We start from the raw sequence: 13,871 nt of genomic DNA on the forward strand, positions 1-13,871 counted from the left end.
CCACTATTCTTCAGCAGTTTCCGCAGCTTCAGCCTTGAGGACAAGGCTAGTCTTAAGGGGGAGGGCATGTTAGGGTCCCACCCTAACCCCCTTATTTATGTCTTGGGATCACGTCATAGTCAAGAGTCAATAAAGCCCATATTAATATTTGTAAGTGGTTAACCCGCAATTAATGACGGGACCACAGTTAGTTGCAAATGGGTGGAAGTATTAGATAGATGGTAAATAGGCGGTAGTATTAGATAGATGGTATTAATAAAACCCACGATATTGGCTCGTGGTATTGCATGTATGAGTCATATATAAAGGATAGAGACTCCCTGCGAGGAGCATGGTGTCTTGTTTTGTAATCGAGCTCTGCTCTATTGGAGGTTGCCCCCTCGAAGAGGCCTGTGAACATTTCTCTCTGAATAATAAAATCTTTGCTATTCTGTGTTCTGGGTATATTTTCTTCGCATATTTTGTGTTCTCGGTATCTTTTCTTCGCTTGGGTATTGATTTGCAGGTTAAGAGCATAACAAGAACTTTCTCTAGCGTTTGTAATGCGGGCTCAAAGTCATCTCCGTAAGGTGTAAAGTCATTCATGTATACCTCGAGCCCTTCGTTTATCAAGTTTGAAAAGATTCTTAATATAGCCCTCTAGAATGTTGCAGGTGTGTTGCACAGTCCGAAAGGTAAGACCTTGTAAGAAAATGTTCCCCAAGGGTAGGTAAAGGTCGTCTTATCCTAGTCTTCAGGGGCAATTTGAATTTGACTGTAGCCACTGAAGACGTCTAGGAAAGAAAAGAATTTCTTTCTTGCCAATGTGTCCAATACATGGTCGATGAAAAGAAGGGGAAAATGGTCTTTTTGGGTTGCTTTATTAAGCTCTATATAGTCAACACATATACGCCACTTTCCATTCTTTTTCAGCACCACTACTAATGGAGAAACCCATTTGCTGTCAGATATGGGATAAATGAAATTTACATCTAGAAATTTTTGTAGTTCATCTTTAACAATATCTTTAAGGTGAGGGTTTAACCTCCGTTGAGGTTGTCGAATGGGCCTGGCATCTTTCTCTGTATAGATGTGGTGCATGCATAATTGGGGATCAATCCCTTTCATGTCTGGGTAGTCCCATGCGAAAGCCTCTTTATATTTTCTTAGAAGTTGAACAAGCCTCTGCTCCTGGTCATCAGTCAGGTTTTTGTTGATATTTAAAGTTTTCCCTGGCTCAATTTCTATAGTTTTGTTGTTATAAATAGAAGTTGTTCGTATTGACTGGTCATTAATATCCTTTAAGGGGTCTTCTTCCATTTCGTTATCCATGGCTGCTTCGATCATGTGACATTTTGGATGGGATACGGTGTCTAGTTGGTTAATGAAAGTGTTAATGATTTCATAATCTGTTTGATCCTTGAATTCGAGAGCATCTTCTATGGTTAGTGGTGATCTAATGTTTTCAGTTAGATATGATACAGGTCATTTTCTAGTTTTTATTATTGTTAAACTTGGCTGAACTAGAGGATATAAGGCTAAATTCTTCACGTTACTTCCTCTTGCTATAGTCATGTTGCCTATTCAACAACTTATGTAAGCATCTGATGTTGCTAGCCAAGTTCTTCCTAGAATTAGGGGATGTCCGTTTAGCCGGTTTCTAGGATTGATGATCAAAAATCTACTGGGTATTCCCAGGAACGTACAGACACCATTACATCCTGTAATGTGCCTTCTAGTTTGACTACCGATCGATTAGCCAGCTCCAGCAAGGTTGTGGTTGGATCCAAGGATGTAATGCCAATTTTTTGACAGGTCATTGTTGTAAGAATATTGATGGCTGATCCTAGGTCGACTAATGCATTGAGGAAAGAGCATCCATTTATTTGGACCGTGACTATAGGATTACCTGGGTCCTCATATTTTACTGTTGCTTCTCTGCCTGATAATAAATCAGACAAAACACCGACTACATGGATAGCTGGGGTAGCTTTTATTTTCCTCTTCGGCTTTTTCGTACACAATTCCTTAATAGTTTTTGCATAAATCAGAATGTCCTGAATAGCCTGGAGGAGAGGTATTTTTACACACAAAATTTTCAATTCTCCCAGAAGATCAAAATCAGGGTATTCGATTGAACATGGTATAATTAATCTCTTTGGGAATGGTGGAGAAGAGGTACTAGCTTGATCGTTAGTTTTTTGTCTAACCGTATTCTCCACTTGTGGTACTTGTTCTACAGGTAACAGATCTTCAATTTGTACATTTTTATCCCCCTCTAATTGTATTATCCTCCCAGACCTTAATTGAAGCTCATTACACTCCCTCAGCTCAGTTTCTGGTTCTAGTCTTTCAATGATTTGCACAGATTGGACCAGTCTATTATTGGGGTTCGGGTTGGGCTGGGCTGGAAGCTGTGGTCGTATGTTGGTCTGGGGGTTCTGTTGCAATGTGTATGGCACTGGCAGTGTAGGTTGAGTTAGGGGGATTGTTCCTGCTGGCTGGTTTGTAGGTCTTTGCCAGCTTGATGCCAACTCTGATTTTGTGAGGTGGAGGGTGGCCATTGAGATGGATATGTGTTATTTTGCCAGAATGGTGGAAAGTAAGAGGAACTTGGCCAATTGTTATTTTGATTTGATTGGCTGGCCCAAGGTGGCATAGGGAATGGTTGTTGTGACCAATTGGGAAAAGGTGGCTGGTTCTACCACATAGCTCCTGGGTATTGTTGTGAATTGTATTGCGAGGATTGAAAGAAAGAAGATGGGTCATTAGGCATACATGTTTGTCGTGGTTGCCATTGACGATGCTAATTTAGCAGGTAGACTGGTTCTGTTTCTTCTTCTGCCTCCTTATAGACTGCTTTCAACCCTGGGAGTGATGGGCAGCTTTTTGTGGCATGATCTTTGGTACATATGGCATAGGTTTGTACCATATCTAGCGGGCATTCTTTGTGACTATGCTTTTTCCTACATCTAGGAAAAAATATCACCAAGTTTTGTTCTGATTTAGCTTGCTTTTGCTTGGCTTGCATGATGTCTAGTTGCGTCATCAAAGTTCCCAAGATATCTATTTTGAAATCCTTGGGTAGGTTGCCAATTTCTGCACAAGTAATGCTCCCACCAGAGATTTTGCTGTTCCTGGTGGTCATGTCGCGTTCTACTAGTTTCAATCTTGTTCTGCCACTTGAGGACCTAATACAAAAATTAATAATATTAACATAATCTTCGTGATATATACCGCCTTCATCAATAATATTTAAGGTTTCTATCCATTGTTCTTTCATTCCTTTAATCAATGTAGTTTTTAATACATTATCAGGCAAGGGCAGAGTTGCATAGGGAGATAGCTGGAGGTTATATTGAAAACATTCCACATATTCTTCCAACGTTTCACTAGGTCTTGCTACCATTTGAAATATTTCATCTTTCAATTCCCTAGATCTGCAATAGTCCTGATATTTTTTTAGGAAAGCGGTTTTCATTTGATCCTAATCATTTATTGTGCCCCCACCTAGCCCCATAAACCAATGCAGGTCTGCTCCTTTTAATGTAGAAGGAAACAACTTTAGTTTCTGGGGGTTGGTGGTATAATCATAACCCCGACATAATACATCAAATTCAAATAAAAATGCATCCGGATCCTCTAATGTGAGTCCATGAAAGGTTGGAATATTTTGGAGAGGAATAGCTTTCATGCGTGTGTTGACAGTTGTGTCAATGATCGTGTACTGTAATGTAGAGGTCTAGTGTGCTTGTGGGTTGTTGGCCATTTGATCAAATATATGCCAGTACCCTTCCGGGATCTCTAGAGAGTTATTCCTAGGGTGGCTAGAAGGGATGGGGTTGATCTTAACAACACTCCCTCGATTTGGGATACTGTGTGTTCCTTGTTCAATTATTCCCTGAGGGGATCTTGGTTCCTCTGTTTCCCCTGTTTCTCCTCCTCCTTCACGAATATTACAAGAATTCCCTTCTTGTGAGGGACTTGGGCGCGAATTTTCAATATCTTGAAAACTCTGCTCAATTCCTTCTGTTTTACTATGGACCTCAGCGTAGGCTACAGATGGTGAGCCTGTGGCCTGAAGGGAGATAGTAGGTTTTCTGGAAGCAATTGTTCGATGACCTACTGATGGTTGAGATTCAGCTTTCTTTAAGATGTCATCTATGAAAGTTGATCATCCAAGGGTCATCGGTCCCTTAGATTTTTCAGGTTTGGGTAGTGGAATTGGATTGTTTTTATGTCTTTTCTTCTTAGTCATTCATGAAAATAATTCAAATGTTTATCTCTACCCTAAGTTCTTAATAGTTCTGCTAGAAAGTGGGAGGGGGGAGCAGGCATTTTACTTGGTCCGTACGCAGATTCTTACCTTTCATTTTTAATACCTAGTTCTCCCTCAACAGACAAGCATCAAATACCTACCTTAATTTCCTGTAATTGTGCTGAAAAGTGGCGGAGAAGCAAGCACTTTACTTTCCCGTTACGTAGGTCCTTACCTTCCGTTTTCAATACCCAGTTATTCTTCAATAACAATTATCAGATGTACATCACTCTTTTTAAATGCTTACACTCTCCCCGACAATGGTGCCAAAATGTTGACTGATAAAAGGTGCCTTTTAAAACTACTAATTATCCTCACATTAATTATCAATCCAGGCAAGTCCTCTTATTTCAAGCGTGTACACAGTATGTGGCTTCTTTTTATTTCAAAAATTAATGCTTCCCAAATTGCAGTATAGGTATTCAAATACAAGAATAAACGAATGCTTCTAATAAATTCTAGTAGCAATCATTAAAGGAAATATAATAACCAAACTTTAGAACTCAAGCTTCTACTGAAAATTTAATCAATCCCTACTCAAGCAATTCGAAATTATACTAGTTGAGAGTACATTAGTGATAACTCATCTCTTCTTAACTGATTCAACATAAATCAAACCCAATCTCTATTAAATAATTTAGACAACAATGATATCAATATGAGAGTCCGATAGTGATAGTTAAACTCATTAAAGTTGATTATATTGAGCTGAATATTTATCTAAATATTCAATCTGAAATGAAGATGAACTGAATTAAACAATAATGTTGTAAATCATATGAAGTAGAGATATTCTATCAATACAAGAAAATAATAAATAGAGACAGAGATCAAATCACACAAAGCGAGAAAACTTATCAAGCCATCACACTTGCAAAAATTGGAAATGTATGGCACAGAAAAAGCAGTAGAATCCACCAGGGGCCGGGCCCTTAGTCGCTAGCGAAACATTGCTAAGTTACTTCAGATATGTGAGGGAACAACAACAACACTTATGTATTAATCATCGAATATGAGTAGCATTACAATATGACCATATTCTCTCAACAGCGAGAGTCTGTAATTAAAATTACAAATTCAATAATAACGGAGATTCCCCCCTTTCTGCTTACAATCATCTCCTTTTATAATAAGAAAGGGTAAAAATATAAAGGGCAAATGCAATCCCTCAGGATCTCGCAATCCTGAGGGATCCACAACTGATTTCCAATTTCAGACATCCTTTCCTTTCTCGCACTAATTCTTCTGATTCGACTTTAGCTTTGGCCACAACCACCGCGTTCCTTCCTTGGATTGTTGATCCTTTACTGTCCCTTCATTAGGGAACAACATTTGTCCCTTTTGTCATTTTCTTGCATAATGAAGGGTAATAATTAGCTAAGTCATAACTGTAGATAATTCCTTCATTTCTTACAGTAATTCTTTCATATATTAACACATTAAGGTATATAAAAGATAAGAATAAAGGAAAAGGATGATGAGATTAATGGTAATTATATACCCATTTCTTGACTCAACAGTGATGTGTTGCAAGATGCTTTGATTCTTTCATTATAAAATATTATTGATGCCTGGGTGGTAGATTCAGGGGCCTCATTCCATGCCACACCTGATAGGAAACATTTTTATGATTATGTTCAGGGAGATTCTGGACAAGTTCGATTGGGTGATCATAAACCCTGTAAAATCATTGGAATGGGTATAGTTTTCATAATACAACAAAATGGAAATCAGTGGCTACTGAAAGAGGTAAGGCATGTTCCAGATTTGAAGGAAAATCTGATTTCAACAGGGCAATTGGGAGGTGAAGATTGCATAACTACTTTCACAGATAAAACCTGGAAGGTCACTAAAGGATCCCTCGTAATAGCGAAAGGAGGAAAGGTTGGTACACTGTATTTATGCAATGGTATTTCTAATTCTGTTAATGCTTTAACCTCTACAGGAGAAGATACAACATTGTGGCATCATAGGCTCGGGCACATGAGTGAGAAGGGGATGCAGATTTTTCACTCAAGAAATTTGTTGCCAGGTTTGAATCATGTTGATTCAAAATTATGTGAGAATTGTGTTTATGGAAAACAGAAGAGAGTAAGATTCCTTAGAGTTGGGAGAGAAAATAAGAGCGAAAAATTAGAGCTTGTGCATATAGATGGATGGGGACCTGCTCAGGTATCATATCTTGGTGGCTCTCATTATTATGTTACTTTTATTGATGATGCAACCAAAAAAACTTGGATTTATTTTATTTGAAATAAATCTAATGTATTTGATACTTTCAAGAAATGGAAATATTTGGTTGAAAATGAGACAGAAAAAAGGTTGAAGTTTCTCAGATTAGACAATGGAGGTGAGTATTGCAAAAAAGAGTTTGATAGGTACTGTTCAGAGAATGGAATTCATAAATAAAAGATAGTTCTAGGAACACCACGAGAAAATGGTGTGTTAGAAAGGATGAACAAGACAATCATGGAGCGTGCAAGGTGCATGAGATTGCATGCAAGATTGCGTTTACAATTTTGGGCAGATGCTGTAGATACTGTTGTTTATCTAATAAACAGAGGGCCTTCAAGTTCCTGAGATGGTGGTATTCTAGAGGAGGATGGACAAGTAAAAAGGTAAACGGCTCTTTTTTAAAGACTTTTGGTTGTGAAGCCTTTGTCCACATTAATAAAAAAATAGAACAAAGTTTGAGGAAAAATCAAAGAAATGTACCTTTATTAGATATAGTGTTAATTATTTTGGTTATTGCTTTTATGATTATGAAAAACATAAAATCATTAGGAGCAAAGATGTCATATTCAATGAAAAGGTTTTGTATAAGGATCAGTTGCAGGAAAAGAAACAGGAAAAAGAAAATAGAGAATACACATTGCTTGACGAGATCACAGAAAAAGTGATGGTGCCTGAAAATCATAATGATCAACAACCAGAAAAATAACCACAATAGCAACAACCACCTCAAACACCTGAAAGTGGTGTTAGAAGATCTTCCAGGATAAGTAGACCCCCTGAAGGATACTCTCCATTATATTATGTATTGTTGACTGATTCTGGTGAACTAGAATGTTATGAAGAAGCAGTACAGGTAGAAACAAGGAAGAAGTGGGAGCAAGCCATGAAAGAAGAGATGGACTCCTTAGCACATAACCAGACTTGGGACTTAGTCAGGTCTCCTGCAGGTAAAACAACATTGCAGAATAAATGGGTTTACGAGTTGAAGGAAGAAGACAGAGGTAGAAAAAGGTATAAAGCTAGATTTGTGGTGAAAGGGTTTGAACAGAAAAAGGGTATATACTTTGATGAGATATTTTCTCTTGTTGTTAAAATGACTTCAATCAGAACTATTTTAAGTCTAATAACAGTTGAAGATTTGCATCTTGAGCAGTTAGATGTAAAGACAACCTTTCTCCATGGGGATTTGGAGGAATATATATATATATATATATATATATATATATATATATATATATATATATATATATATATATATATATATATATATATATATATATATATATATATGCAACAACCACAAGGATATGAGGTAAAAGGGAAGGAGAAACTAGTGTGTAGGTTTAAGAAGAGCTTGTATGGCTTAAAAGAGGCTCCAAGGCAGTGGTATCTAAAATTTGACAGGTTTATGTCTGAACAAGGTTATACTAAATGTCACTCTGATCATTGTGTTTATCTCAAAAGGAAAAATGATGGCAGGTATATTATATTGTTATTGTATGTAGATGACATGCTTGTTGCAGGTTATAACATTGAGGAAATAAATGTGCTCAAAAGAAAATTGGCAAACTCATTTGCAATGAAGGATTTGGGTGCTAAAAAACAAATCCTTGGTATGAGAATAACTAGAGACAGGAAGAATCAAAAACTAACATTGTCTCAAAGTGAGTACATAGAAAAGGTGTTGAAAAGGTTTAATATGCAGAATGCAAAACCAGTTAGTATACCTTTGGCTAGCCATTTCAAATTAATTAAGGAGGAATTTCCCAAGACTCAAGAAGAAATGGCTCATATGTCTAAAGTTCCATATACATTAGCAGTTGGAAGCTTAATGTATGCAATGGTCTACACAAGGCCTGATATTTCACATGCAGTGGGAGTTGTAAGTAGGTACATGAACAATCCAGGAAAAGAACATTGGATGGTGGTGAAGTGGATTCTCAGGTATTTGAGAGGTACCACAAATCAAGCATTATGATTTGGTGGTTCAAACATTTCTCTACAGGGATATGTTGATGCAGATATGGTGGGTGATAGAGATAACATGAGGAGCACAACAGGGTATGTGTTTACTATAGGTGGAACAGCTATCAGGTGGGTCTCAAAACTGCAAAGTGTTGTTGCACTCTCAATAACAGAAGTAGAGTATGTTGCTGCCACAGAGGCTAGTAAAGAAATGATTTGGTTACAAAGGTTTCTGGATGAATTGGGTAAGAAGCAGGAGTTGTGCAAGTTATGCAGTGATAGCCAGAGTGCCATACATCTTGCAAAGAACTCTACATTTCATTCCAAGACTAAACATATATAGCTAAAGTACTATTTCATACGGTTAGCGTTGGAAGATGGACAGTTGAAGCTGGAAAGGATACACATTAGCAAGAATCCTAAAGATATGTTAACAAAAGCTGTAACCAGGGATGAACTAAGAATCTACTCAATTTCAATTGGCCTTAAAGTATGATGAAGAAGATGAGAAATATCCAGGTCCAAAGTGGAGTCATTGTCCATCAAATGAAGCAGTGGTGGAGTTGTTATAATCAGTCTCCAAGTGGGAGATTGTTAGGTGTGGAGTCTTGGCATTATGATACAAGTGTTTTCCTTGATGGCAACTCACTCAGATGACAAATAATAGTGCAACAAGTCAATAACAAAGAATTAATGATTAGAGAGGGGTATACGCAGGTTCACCTTGGAAAAGGAGCGTATACATGCGGGTTAACAGACCAAAAGGAGCGTATAACCTACACATGCACTTTCACAGAAAGAAAGGTGCGTATATCTTGGAAAACTAAGTTTTGGTCCAAGGTATTTGGTCCATGGTATTTTGATCCATGGTATTGATCTAAGGTATCTGGTTTGAGGTATTGACCCCAGGTATTTGGTCCAAGGTATTGATCCTAAGTGGTTTTGAACCATGGTATTCAGAAAGGCCTAAAACTATAAAAGGAGGAGAAGATCATTAGGCCAAGAGTGCAAGGATTGAATATTTGATGAAGTGTGAGATCTAGTATGTAGGTAATGGGTTTGTGATGCTTTGCTTGATCTGAAGCAAGAATCCACCTATGTGGATGATGATGGTTGATGGATTGGGATCTTAAGGCTTCGAATGTATTATCATTATGTGGTTTGATCATTGATAGACTAGATCTGAATTACTAACGCATGTTTATTCTGTAAATGTTATGATATGGGTATGATTGATATCTGGAATAGCTACCAAGTTATAAGTTAGTACTTGCAGATCTGTACATGGGTTCGCTTTAGTAAAACCATGTATACACACTGGTTAGGTTCATTAGAGTAGCGTATACATTATGAAATGTGATATTTGAATTTGCAGTTGGTTCTAGTGGTTGTTGCAGAGTTATGGGTTCTGCTATGTGTTCTGGTGATTGTGTTATGATGCTAGTATTCTAAATGTTTAGATCAATTGATTCAGTTGTTGGGTAATTCAAAGATTGATGATGCAGGTGTAGTTGATGGTTGTATTGCAGTGGTGATTGATTTTGTGCTTCAATGTTGTTGATGGGTCCAGTATGAAAATTGGATGAAATGTGGCCTTTAGATTATGGTGTTGTGATCCAGGTGTATCCAATCTGAAAATTTATGAAACGTAGTCCCTGGAGGAAGAGTGAAGGTTGGAGCCTTCAGTAAGTCAGCGCCTACGTACTAATAAACATATCGGCCAGTATAAGAGCTAGGGGGTTGTAGCTCCCTTCCAGTAGTAGCTGGAGAACGAGAGAAGGTTGTAGCCTTCCGCAGGTGGGTGCCTGCGTATTGGTATGAGTCTACACCAGTACAAACAGGTTTTTCTTATATTAAAGGAAGTAGGCAGCAGGTGGTTTTTGTCCCACATTGGGTTTCCATCTTATATTATGGTGTCCATGTGTGTTTCTTATGTGTGATGATCTATTTTTTTTTACTACACATGGTTATTGTTTATATGGCTAGTGAAGTTCTGATGCACTGATTAAAGATCAACATATGATGAATTATCTGAATCATAAGTTTTCTGGATATACGCTAGTTTCATTAAACACAGTTGCATGTACACGTGAGTTCCATTAACTGAGGTAGCGTATATGAATCTGATTATGGAAATGAAAAATTTATTGATTTGCTAATACTAATTCATCCCCCCCCCCCCCCCCTCCTCTCAGTATTATTTCCAACAATTGGTATCAGAGCAGGTCCTTTAGAAGAAGATTGGTTGCTTGAAGGGATATCCATCAAAATAAATAATCAAGAGAGCATGGGATCCATCAGACTGCCAATCTTCGATGGGAGCAATTTTGTTTATTGGAAAATAAGAACCACAACCTATCTACAATCAATTGGAATGGATGCTTGGGAAATCGTGGAGAAAGGATATACATTTCCAACAGAAATTCCTACAGATATGGCAGGTAAAAAGGATTATGAAACCAATGCCAAAGCTGTCACTATTTTATTGGGAAGTTTGTCAAAATCAGAGTTTATCAACGTCATGTAGCTCAAATCAGCCAAAGGAATATGGGACAAAATCATTCTGAGCTACGAAGGAGACTCTCAGGTAAAACATGCTAAGCTTAAAACTCGTAGAATTCAGTATGAAACTCTTAAGATGCATAGTGATGAAAGCATAGCTAGTTACTTCCTACGTATAGATGAGGTTGTCAATTGTATGAAGAATCTGGGTGAAGAAATTAAGGAAGTTGTCGTATTTGAGAAAGTTTTGAGATCCTTGTTTATTAAATTTGAACCCAAAGTGTCTACCATAGAAGAAAAACAGGATTTGTAGAGTATCACTATGACACAGCTTCACGGAATCCTAACTGCCTTTGAGATGAGAAAAGGAGGACCATCAAATAAGAGAGAATCTGCATTTAAAGCATCAGGAAAGGGAAAAGAAAAAATCTATGAATCAAGACACATTTTAGAAGAAGAAGATGAGGTAAATTTTGTCAAGAAGCTTCAATGGGGTTTTGGAAGGTTCAAAGGTAAGCTACCTTTCAAATGCTTTTCTTGTGGTAGAGTTGGAAATTACGCTGCTAGATTGCCTCATAACAAAGGAAAGATGTCTGAAGAAGGTAATAGAAGTTATTATACTCATGATGATAGTGATTTATTGTCCAATAGTGATGAAGATGATCGAGAAATTAAACTACTCATGGCATATGAAAATAATGGCTCAGAGGAAAAAGCAACGGTTATGTCAATTTGCAGACATAATAGGCCCAGGGGAAGCTGAAAGTGTAAAACTTCAGTATTCCAATTTACATACGCACCTATTATGAAGAGAAGTCGCGTATATGCGTGAGTTAGACACTGCATAGTCGCGTATGTGGTGTTCTAAGGAAAAAGTAGTGGTTCAGACTACGGGAAATGAGTCTAATATGGTTTAGTCGCTTATCTGCTCTGTTTGATGATAGTATGGCACAGGTTCAGGGGGAGCATATGCTTCGAATAATGCATTGTTGGAATTATGGTTAGAAGTTTTTGGTGATGATGCTTATGTGGTTAAATGATACATCTTGCTACTTATTGTTGGTTGGTCAAGAGAATGGCATTGCAGGTTACAGGTTTGGATGTTGTTGACAGATGCTTATGGTGCAAATCATATATGGTGTATGATAGTTGCTGATGACTATCATGGTCTTGATTAGATTGCTGGTCTTTGTTATAAAAGTCATGTATATCATTTGATGTAAAATTCATGCAAAGACCTAATTTGTAACCCCACTTTGCATGGGAAGGGTGATGTAATAATTTCTATTTCAGTTATGTATAAACATTTGGTATATCCCCACTTGGTTGGGTGGATGAGTCAAAAATGGCGTATCCCAACTTGGTTGGGAGATCGATGTATGTATTGGTGATAGGAAGGTCATACTCACTTAGTTGAGTTGTAGAGTCATGGTATTCTTTTGAAAAATATTTTTGCAGAATCTGCATGTGCTGAGGGGGAGCATGGAAAACATAATGTATATCAAAAGGGGATAATATCTTGGTCCAACCTTTGCCCGTGATGTCAAAGGGGGAGAGTGACATGGTGTGGGTGTTGCCATCAAGTCCAAAGGGGGAGATTGTTGGCATTATGATATAAGTGTTGTCCTTGATGGTAACTCACTCAGATGACAAATCATAGTGCAGCAAGTCAATAGCAAAGAATTAATGATCAGAGTGAGGTATACGCAGGTTCACCTTGACAAAGGAGCATATACACTTGGGTTAATAGACAAAAAGGAGCATATAATGTACACATGCACTTTCACAGAATGAAAGGTGCTTATATCTTGGAAAACTAAGTTTTGGTCCAAGGTATTTGGTCCATGGTATTTTGATCCATGGTATTGATCCAAGGTATCTGGTCCGAGGTATTGACCCTAGGTCTTTGGTCCAAGGTATTGATCCTAAGCGGTTTTGGACCATGGTATTCAAAAAGGCCTAAAACTATAAAAGGAGGAGAAGATCATTAGGCCAAGAGTGCAAGGATTGAATATCTAATGAAGTGTGAGATCCAGTATGTAGGTAATGGGTTTGTGATGCTTTGCTTGATCTGAACCAAGGATGCACCTATGTGGATGATGATGGTTGATGGATCAGGATCTTAAGGCTTGGAATGTATTATCATTATGTGGTTTGATCATTGATAGACTAGATTTGATTACTAACGCATGTCTATTCTATAAATGTTATGATCTAGGTATGATTGATGTCTGGAATAGCTGCCAAGTTATAAGTTAGTATTTGCAGATCTGTATGCGGGTTCGCTTTGGTAAAAGCGCATATACGCACTAGTTAGGTTCATCAAAGTAGCGTATACATTATGAAATCTGATATCTAAATTTGCAGTTGGTTCTAGTGGTTGTTGTAGAGTTCTGGGTTCTGCTATGTGTTCTGGTGACTGTGTTATGATGACAGTATTCTGAATGTGCAGATTGGTCAATTCAGTTGTTGGGTGATTCAGAGATTGATGATGCAGGTGTAGTTGATGGTTGTATTGCAGTGGTTATTGATTTTGTGATTCAATGTTGTTGATGGGTCCAGTATGAAAATTGGATGAAACGTGGCCTTCAGATTATGGTGTTGTGTTGTGATCCAGGTGTATCCAGTCTAAAAATTTATGAAACGTAATCCCTGGAGGAAGAGTGAAGGTTGGAGCCTTCAGTAGGCTGTCACCTACGTACTGTTAAACCTATTGGTCAGTACAAGAGCCAGGGGGCTGTAGCTCCCTTCCAATAGTAGCTGGAGAACAAGAGAAGGTTGTAGCCTTTTGCAGGTGGGTGCTTGCGTACTGGTATGAGTCTGCACTGGTACAAGATTGTAAACAGGTTTTTCTTATATTAAAAGGAAGACA

The sequence above is a fragment of the Pinus tabuliformis genome, chromosome 3_2 (assembly GCF_031772625.1).
Source record: "Pinus tabuliformis cultivar Carrire ecotype Pingquan chromosome 3_2, CPIR1, whole genome shotgun sequence".
Classification (NCBI taxonomy): domain Eukaryota; kingdom Viridiplantae; phylum Streptophyta; class Pinopsida; order Pinales; family Pinaceae; genus Pinus; species Pinus tabuliformis.